Below are 8,801 nucleotides of genomic sequence, written 5' to 3' on the forward strand. Positions count from 1 at the left end.
AAGAGCTAAAAAAAAAAAGCTATTCAACTTAGGAAAAACAGATAATCATTTAATTCCCAAAAAAGAAACACTTAGAGAGCGATACAGACTCTCATAAAAGTAATTGCTGGTATCTGTGGTTACAGAGAGTAGAAGCAAAATCTCAAGAGTAACAAATATCGCAACATAGACTGATACAATTATCAAACAGAAATGTTACGTACAATAGTTGCAAATAATACACACAGTGGAAGCTGCTCAATCTGTCTGGCAGCACTATGGGGGTCATTCTGACCTGATCGCTCGCTGCGTTCATCGCAGCGCAGCGATCAGGTGAGAAGTGCGCATGCGCCAGTGCCGCAGTGTGCCGGCGCATGCGAGACAGACGATGGCTGTTGTTGCCTACCAATTGCCTCTGCCTGATTGACAGGCAGAGGTGGTCGCTGGGCGGGAGGGGGCGGCACAGCGGCATTTGGCTGCCATTTTGTGAGCGTGGTCCGGCCAACGCAGGCGTGTCTGGACCGTGCGGGGGTTGGGCCGCAGCGGCTGCGTGACGTCACATGCAGCCGCTGCGACCCGGGCAGCGACAAGTAACTCCCGGCCAGCCGCAGAAGCTGCGCTGGCCGGGAGTTCCTCTTCAAGTAAAAAAAAAAGCGATGCTTATGTACTTCCCGGGGGGCGGCCTACATTGAGGGGCGGACTAGCCCTGTGCTGGGCGTCTCCCCGCATGTCATTGTAAGTGATCGTAGCTGTGCTAAATTTAACACAGCTACGATCACGTCAGAATGACCCCTAATATCAAGTGCATGAAGGGGAGGGGTCACAACAAACAGAGAGAGGTTGCTTCATGCCCCCTGGTGTCCCCCTGCACACTTTATAGTACTTGCAACAATACATGAAAACTGTATGGTAATAGAAATACAGAGATATTTGTTGCATATATTTGCAATACATGGTAAGCTGCCGAGCCCCTTCACAGCAGCTCTGATTATCGGCAGTCCCTACATAGCATGGTAACAATGCCCACTTAGGGCCATGTAATTGTCTATTGTGAGGCCTCATGATAAAGGCCCATTCAGAAATATATCCAAATTGAGGGTGAGCTTACCTCAGAGCCACCCTTGGGGTTCTCCAAGTAGCACTACAGAAACTAGCATGCCATCCAAATACTGACGCCATACAATGCCTCTCACAAATGCACACACCATAGTTCACATAAGTGAGAAACATTAATCTCCAATAAATGTAAAGCCACCAAACTTGCTTTGTGTCCACTGTTCAAAACTGCAGAATTATCCCTTGTAATAAGTACTGATCCGCAAATGTCTGTAACTGTGATAAATTATGACCCAGCCCGAATGGCCCCAAATTGTGTGTGCTCCGCAAGGGGCAAATGCCTGCGCTTGTCAAAATTCACTTAAAGTAGATGGTAATGAACACTTAGCGATGTAAGTGAAATAAGGAGTCACAGTAATGTTAGCCCACCCGGCGTGAGAGTGGATTCCGCACACTCTGCCCGACCGCTGTGCCCCCTGTGTTGCCCCAAGTGCCTTGTCTCCTGCCTAGCATGACAGTAATATCCATAGTAACACCTAACGGTGTGCAAAAGTTATTACTGGACAGTAACGTTTCCTGGTAATGTTGACAGATGTGATGTCGGCATTTGCAGAAGGTTAACGTGTCTAAAGTGTCGATAAGTGAAACACCGTCATTCTGCATGGATCAGCGGCAAAGAGTTAGGTTTAGGGTGTAGGATGGCAACTTAGGGTTAGCCGACCTCTGTTGATGGTTAGGGGTCAGTATTAGCAATATTCACTGGAAGCATGCTGGAAGTCCTCACCAGCTGACCACCAGATCACAAAGACATCGCTGGAACCGCCGGAACAGGTGAGTTATTGCTAGACCAATGGGGACGTTCTGTGGACACTCTAATCATGCTGAATCTTGACAAAACTATACTTACCCCCTATATATGTCACTATATAATAGCCTTAGGGCTCAGGTGCAGTCTGTTTTATAACTCGCCTCCCAGATGGAGCGGTGCGTGCCCAGGCTGTTGTGGAACTACAAATCCCAGCATGTGTAATCCCTGAAACTGGTGTTGTAGGCAGAGCAGGTAGACCTTTTCTGTAGGAAGTAATTAACTACACTGTAAAACCTCCAACACTAACGTGGGTCACCTCTCCATATCTTCAACGCACACAGGCGCTGTGCAATATTCCGGTTACTAAAAGTATATGTCAGGCTTACCATGTGTTTTGTTATCTGTTGATCCAGAAATTAATATTTATTGGTCCAGAATATTTAAAATGCCCCCCCCCCCAAATACAGTATATATATATATATATATATATATATATATATATATATATATATGTATGTATGTATGTATGTATGTATGTATGTATGTATGTATCTATCTATCTATCTATCTATCTATCTATATATATCTATATATATATATTCACATTCAGTAAACGAGACATGCTGGGAGTTGTAGTGCTCCAGGGTCCATGGTAACAAAGGAATACTGTGAATTGCCAGGAACTAGTGACACCTTTATGTTATTATTTCCGCCGCTGTCTGCCGGTCACAGGTGCGCAGCAGTAACATACTGTAAGTTTCAAGTGCCCTACACACTTGGCGATTTTATCGACTAACGATATTATCGTTGGTCGATTTTTTTCATCAATAATTTTTGCCTACACACTGGACAATATCGATGGCCGATTTGGACGATATGACAGTACATACATCTATATCGTCCAAATTGACTTGCATGTATAAACAAGGATGGATCAACGATGAATGACTTCGGGGCCGCACATCGTTCATCGTCGATGCATACACACTGAACGATATGAACGATTTATCATTCATTTTTTAACGATATTGTTCATGTCTATCATTGTTATCGTCAAGTGTGTAGGGCCCTTTGTATTTGTGTAATTACACTTTACAGCCCGGTCAGTGGCAAACGCAGGATTTACATGGGGGGGGGGGTTTCCAGAACTGGGTGGAGCCAAGCATGGGGGTGGGGACTGAGGTGACCCAGTATATGATGGGTCCGTAAAACTAGTGTGTCTGTGTGTGTGTATATATATATATATATATACACACATATACATAGCTACACATATGTATACCGGAAACCCCCCCCTGCTCGGAAACCCCCCCTGCATGCGCCACTGCCGGTGGTTGTATTGTAACATTAGTAACTACCATTTCATATTTGAAATTTTTCTTTTAAATATAATTTCATAAACAACCAATGAGTCGGCCAAATGATGAAATCCTTGAACAGGGTTTAGAGTCTCCTAAATAACCGATAATCCTTGGAAATGGCGCGCCGGCCACGCTCTGTCATATACAGCTGTGTGATGAATAACCTTGAGTATCTTGGGCAAGGCAAACATTATCTTGTTCATGTAGTGCGATGCTCCTCTGCCGTTTTATTCTCAGTAACATGATGCGAGTGTCAGCCAGTGCCAGGTCCATGCGTGAGATGTGCCCGTCATCTGCATAACCCGGAGCGCAGCAAGGTGACCCCGTGTATGGCAGTGTCTCCGGGAGGGCGCAGCCTGATGTAACAGTGAAATGATGGGAAACGCTTGCCTGCTGTGTAGGTCGCACAAAAGTCCCATCTCTGGGATTTCATACAAATATGCTACTGCAGAAAATCACTTGTGCAAAGATAGTTCCGAGGTTTCACCAACGGCGCTGGCGGGTAACTCTCTATACTAATCTGATCAGCCCGAGGAGGTAATCCTTCAAGTGCCGGGAATTTGCACAGACGGGATAATAAGAAACTACTACTGTCAGAGCAGGCTTGTGTTTGGTACATGTGGTATTTACTTTACAGGATTCACTGAGAAGGTCATTTATAGATAGGCTTACCATACTGTCCCTTTAAACCGGGACACTAATGCATTACACAGGTTCTGGGGCTGGCTGACTTCAAGCCTGCATTTTTCCTGGTTTCAATCAGCCACAGAACCAGTGTAGTCCATGAGTTTCCTGGTTTAAAGGGGATCAGTATGATTTACTGATGGCTTGCTTCACTCACCAAAGGTTCTATTCCCACTCTCTGGGTGTGGTGGGCACCCACGAGTGGGAATAGCCCCTTGCCTTGTGTGCCGGGATCCCATCAGCAAACTAACTGCACCACGTTTAAAGGGACAGTATGGTAATCCTATTTATAGAGCACGTTCGGCACGCTCTGTGGAACGCCTTGCTTCTACAGCGATGCCATCAGATGCCTGTAGAGCACTTTAAGGTGGCCACAGTACCTGTCACTCTCAGGAGATGCCTTTGCTGACCCGATGTGTATCTGGTGTGCAAGGAAGCAGAACAATGAGAAGCTGTGTACTGTGTGACGGCGCAAAGTCCGACCTCCGACCTCTTCAGAAACAGATCTTTCTTTATACAAATATTTCATTTCTTTTCTATGAAAACACCACTTATTTGCGGACTTTATAATCGTAGCTGAGAGCTGCCATAGGAACATTGGGCTTAATTCAGACCGGATCGCTCGCTAGCTATTTTTTGCAGCGCTGCGATCAGATAGTCGCCGCCTATAGGGGAGTGTATTTTAGCTTTGCAAGTGTGTACTCCTATCGGTAGGAACACCGTCCTAGTCACCTACAAACCCGTATTGTTTAGCAGAACTCTGAACATAGTTGCTCACTTGCGGACCACGCTCTGCACACCAGCCCTGGTTTCCCTTACTAATATGAGGCCCGTAGGGCACACCTAGAATACTAATTGGTGACTTTGTGGGAATCACTTTGTGTACGCAGCAAGCATTAATGGAAGTGTTACAGTCCTGCTGAGTGTCAGAAATCCAGGTCAGGACGGGGTGTGGAGAGGCTGTTTATGTCTGGGTGGAATATTGCTCATAGGGCCACCATGCTGTTTATGCAGTAATTAGCAGTGGAATTGTGCTATGGGCCTAGTTCAGACCTGATCACAGCAGCAAAATCTTTGTATAATGGGCAAAACCATGTGCACTGCAGGTGGGGCAGATGTAACATGTGCAGAGAGAGTTAGATTTGGGTGGGTTATATTGTTTCTGTGCAGGGTAAATACTGGCTGCTTTATTTTTACACTGCAATTTAGATTGCAGATTGAACACACCACACCCAAATCTAACTCTCTCTGCACGTTATATCTGCTTCGCCTGCAGTGCAGCATGGTTTTGCCCTTTAGACAAAAAGTTTGCTGTTGTGATCAGGTCTGAATGAGGCCCAATATACAGTGTGCTACACATCAGAGGACATCAGAGGACATCCAGGCACTTGTTTACAGAGCTTCGAAAATGTGACTTGTTACTTATTAGCCATTCGCCTCCCCTGTACATGATGTCATGATATCACAGAACATGTGACAGGAGAAGGTGGTTGGGCACCGAGTGGATGCACATTGCACCTATTCAGGCAACCCAAAAGATGGAGATTGGTGCAGATGGGACAGCTGCAGAACCTGTGTAATTCATTAGTGTCCCGGTGTAAAGGGATAGTATGGTAAGCCTTTCTGTCACAACACTGAAAGGCTGATTCACAGTTGGAGCAAGGCAAAAATGAAGATAGAAGTAGGTGTAAGATTGATGTGCACAGAGAGTAGATGAGGGAGGGGCGTGTCCTAGCTCAGAACTGAGCAGCACGGATGGTGTAATGGTTAGCATTACTGCCTCGCAGCACTGAGGTCATGGGTTCAACTCCCACCATGGCCGTAACTGTGTGGAGTTTGTATATTCTCCCCGTGCTTGCCTGGGTTTCCTCTGGGTACTCTGGTTTCCACCCACATTCCAAAAATATACTGGTAGGTTAATTTACTCCAAACAAAAATTAACCCTAGTGTGATTGTGTGTGCGTGTGGTAGGGAATATAGATTGTAAGCTCCAGTGGGGCAGAGACTGATGTGAATGACCAGATGTTCTCTGTAAAGTGCTCCGAATATGTGTGCACTATATTAATAGCCAGCAATAAATGTATATTGCTGTGTAAAAATAAAGCTGCCCAGCATCTGTGGGCTACATACAAAAGCAGCCAGCATTTACCCTGCATGTAAAACACAATAACTGTATTTGCACCCCCTTGCAGCACAGCATAGAGGGTGAAATTTATCACATCTATGATCAGTTTCTCTGACATGTGGGGGGACGCCCAGCACAGGGCTAGTCCGCACTGCATGTCAGACCCTTCCCCCCTCCCCACACGGGTGTGAAAGTATTGCACGGCAGCGATGCTTTCACAACCGCCAAGTAGCTCCCTGCCTGCGCAGCCTTGCTGTGCTGGCAGGCAGCTACCTGTACATATTGAATTCTGGGTCACAGCGGCTGCGTGTGACTTAATGCAGCTGCCGCAGCCCGCCCCTGCAATGGTCAAGATACGCCTGCGTTGTCCAGACAGTGCCCCACCAATGGCATTCTAATGCCATTGGCACGTTTCCTCCCACCCCATGATCGCCTCTGCGATTGCACCAGTGAGATACTTTCGTACTGCGCAAAGGGCTTCAGGGTGCGATCGCTGTCGTACCAGCAATCAGCTCTGAATTAGGCCCATGGATTGTCCCAGATACAAAGTTACTTACCTTTTCTGCTTTACTCCCAGCTCAGTGTCAGGCCCACAGTCTGCACATGTGTGCAGGAAAAACAGCCACAAAAATAGGTGACTAACATTACAAAACCTCACTGTACAGGTTTTTTTTAATGACTTTATAATGTACTTTATATTTTTAATTGTAAGTAAACGTGCACGTTTCATCCTCAGTAACGTTTATGGCTTCTCAAAACAGGGTTACTAGTCTTGCAGTAGGACATCTTTTTACTGAGTATTCTCCTGTTGTTAGGGTGCCGTGGCTGGAAAAATGCAGCCGGTCTCTGGGCACATGGCGCTGGCAGTAATTTATGCGGACGTCACACAGAACAGTTGCCGTGGATATCGCATTCTCCTGCTCGTTTCATTCAAATATTGATTTAACCTGTCCCTGAGTTTTATGGTTTCCACATCATATATACTTCATGATTGCCTTGATCTCCTGACACTGTCATACGTTTATATACGGCGGGGGGGAAATAGCGCTTGTTAGAAGTGTACACAAAATCATTGTCCTTGTCCTCAGCAGTGCATTAGTAACCCCTCTATTAACGTGTCCCCCTGCCACATATTATGTGTCCTCACACACAGTGCCTCTGGGGTCTCCTCAGGGCCAGATTAACAGTGGGGCGGAGTGGCCACCACATATAAATAAGACCTTCATCATGACAGCAGGAAGATTGCCTGCCGCCCCATGAATTTTAAAATTATATTTGTATTGGGGGTAATTCAGAGTTGATCGCAGCAGCAAATTTGTTAGCAGTAGGGCAAAACTATGTGCACTGCAGGTGGGGCAGATGTAACATGTAAAGAGAGAGTTAGATTTGGGTGGGTTATTTTGTTTCTGTGCAGGGTAAATATTGGCTGCTTTATTTTTACACTGCAATTTAGATTTCAGTTTAAACATACCCCACCCAAATCTAACTCTCTCTGCACGTGTTACAGTTGGAGCCACACTCATCTTGGCTTCTCTGCTGTGCCTGGGTGCACCAAGGTTTATTAGCATAAGCCTTTCATCTATTGTTCCCAGCTGCAATACAATAGAGAGAACAATACATCAGGGGATTAAGTCATTACAGCAGGGGATTAAATCCGACTGCCCTGGCTCAGTTACTCCTATTAAAGGCCAAGATGAGGAGGGCTCCATCTGTATATCTGCTCCCCCCCCCCCCCCCCTCGCAGTGCACATTGTTTTGCCCAACTGATATCAAATTTGTTGCTTCGATCAACTCTAAATTAGGCCCATTGGGGGTAATTCCAAGTTGATCGCAGCAGGATTTTTGTTAGCAATTGGGCAAAACCATGTGCACTGCAGGGGTGGCAGATATAACATGTGCAGAGAGAGTTAGATTTGGATGGGGTGTGTTCAATCTGCAATCTAATTTGCAGTGTAAAAATAAAGCAGCCAGTATTTACCCTGCACAGAAATAAAATAACCCACCCAAATCTAACTCTTTCTGCACATGTTATATCTGCCTCCCCTGCAGTGCACATGGTTTTGCCCAATTGCTATCAAAAATCCTGCTGCGATCAACTTGGAATTACCCCCATTGTCCGCATAAAATGATGCAATGTTTCTACTTTTTCATACTTAGGGAGACAGTGGGGCTTATAGTGTAGGGGGGTGTACACGACCGCATGGCACTGGACACACCCACACAGCACTGACCACACATCCTTTGCTTCTCACAAAGTGCCAGAGTGTGTCCAGGCCTGTTCCCTTATATTATTTATTTTGTAAGTATTAAGAAAAATGATTAGTGTAATAATATAGGGGGTCATTCCGAGTTGATCGCTCGCTAGCAGATTTTAGCAGCCGTGCAAACGCTATGCCGCCGCCCACTGGGAGTGTATTTTAGCTTAGCAGAAGTGTGAACGAAAGGATCGCAGAGCGGCTACAAAATAATTTTGTGCAGTTTCAGAGTAGCTTCAGACCTACTCAGCGCTTGCGATCACTTCAGACTGTTCAGTTCCTGATTCGACATCACAAACACACCCTACGTTCGCCCAGCCACGCCTGCGTTTTTCCGGGCACGCCTGCGTTTTCACGATCACTCCTTGAAAACTGTCAGTTGACACCCAGAAACGCCCACTTCATGTCAATCACTCTGCGGCCAGCAGTGCGACTGAAATGCTTCGCTAGACCTTGTGTGAAACTACATCTTTCGTTGTAATATTACTTCGTGCGTGCTCATAGCAGTGCATACGCATGCGCAGAAGTGCCGT

The sequence above is a fragment of the Pseudophryne corroboree genome, chromosome 3, assembly GCF_028390025.1.
Source record: "Pseudophryne corroboree isolate aPseCor3 chromosome 3, aPseCor3.hap2, whole genome shotgun sequence".
In the NCBI taxonomy this organism is placed as follows: domain Eukaryota; kingdom Metazoa; phylum Chordata; class Amphibia; order Anura; family Myobatrachidae; genus Pseudophryne; species Pseudophryne corroboree.